This window comes from Pygoscelis adeliae, unplaced genomic scaffold (assembly GCF_000699105.1).
Source record: "Pygoscelis adeliae isolate BGI_AS28 unplaced genomic scaffold, ASM69910v1 Scaffold452, whole genome shotgun sequence".
NCBI lineage: Eukaryota > Metazoa > Chordata > Aves > Sphenisciformes > Spheniscidae > Pygoscelis > Pygoscelis adeliae.
The window spans coordinates 28,149-29,976 of record NW_008824291.1 but is presented as its reverse complement, the minus strand read 5'-3'; positions in this window follow the sequence as shown (position 1 = coordinate 29,976).

Below are 1,828 nucleotides of genomic sequence, written 5' to 3'. Positions count from 1 at the left end.
GCGGCGGGGGAGTGGCGCAGGAAGAGTGTAAAACCTCTCTAGCGTAGCGCATCCTGTGCCTTCATCTGATAAACTTTAAAGAAGTGCGCTAGTGTCAGCGGGGCATGTCGGACATTGCTCTCAGCACCTGGTATCATTCGAATGCACTGTAAAAATTTTTCCTACTTTTTTTTAATCTGGCAACCATTATTGCTAGTGCCTACAATGCAAATCTTTCCTTGCTAGCAGCATGTTCTGGCAGACACTGATTCCCATAACATCCTTGTTGACAAACTGAGTAAGTACAGACTAGTTAAGTGCATAGTTAGACAGGCTGAAAACTTGCTGAACTGCTGGAACCAAAGGTTTGTCATCAGTGACATAAAGTCTGGCTGGAGGTCAGTTGCTAGTGGTATACCCAAGGGGTAAATACAGGTGCCAGTACTGTTTAGCTTCTTCATTAATCAGCTGGATGATGGGCTGGAGTGCAGCCTCCGCAAGTTTGCAGATGATAAAAAACAGGGAGGAGTGGTTGACGGAGCAGATGGTTGTGCTGCTACTCAGAGGGACCCTGTCAGGCTGGAGAAATGGGCCAACAGGACCCTTGTGAACTTCATCACTGGAAAATGCCAAGTCCTGCACCTGGGGTGAAATAATCCCATGCAGCAGTACAGGCTGGCAGCTATCGGGCTAGAAGACAGCTTGGCAGGAAAGGACCTGGAGGTCCTGGTAGTTGTCCATGAGCCAGCAAATGTGCTCTTGGAGCAAAGGCAGCGAACATTGTCCTGGGCTGCACTAGGAACCTTGCCAGCTCTTTGAGGGAGGCGATCCTTCCCTTTTACTCAGCACTGAGAGACCACACCTGGAGTGTCTTGTACAGTTCTGGGCTCCTCAGTATAAGACAGACATGGACGTACAGGATTGTGTCCAGCAAAGGGCCACAAAGATGATTAAGGCTTGGAGCATCTGTAGTACAGGAAGAGGCTGAGAGCTAAGATTGTTTAGCCTGGAGAAGGCTCAGGGGATCTTACTAATGTGTTTAAATATCAGGCGGAGCAGGGGGGAAGACAGAGCCAGACTGTTCTGAAATGGAAATTTTGATGGAATTGAAATTCCATTTAAATGTAAGAAAAAACTTTTTTTACTGTGGGTGTGGTCAAACACTGGAACAGGCTGCACAGAGAGGCTGTGGAGGCTCCGGCCTTGGAGATACTCAAAAGCCACTGAAGGTGGCCCTGCTCTGGTTGACCCTCCTTTGAGGTCTCTTCCAATCTCAACTAAGGTCTGCTTCTGTATAAAATATCCCTGTGTGAATGTTAAAACTTAGAGTAAGGGTGACCTCTGGTGTCATTGTTGATGAGGTAATCGAAATCCAGAAGTGTTCAACTTGGAAAGTGAATGTAGCTGCAGTCTATGAGAAACAGAATTCTTTACCTCTTGCTTCTCAAAGTGAAACACTAAAGCAGGAAAAGAATGAGAAGAAAGTAAAAATTCATACGAATATATTCAATGAAAATGTTTTATTCATAGTTATGACCAAGGGTCAAATACCTCAACTGCTTATATTATTTAAAGGATTTGGTTGCTTGCATATTTATTTTCTCTCCTTTGGAGACTAGTAGAAGATAAAACGACGTCTTTGCCATGTAGAATATTTGGGAAAATGAATGTTGCTGAAAGTAAGAGCTGGCCTACATTGGTTCATACTATGGTGTCGTGGTTTAACCTCAGTCGGCAACTGAGCACCACGCAGCCACTTGCTCACTTCCCCCCCCCCGGTGGGATGGGGGAGAGAATTGGAAAAGCACAAGTGAGAAAAACTCGTGGGTTGAGATAAAAACAGTTTAAT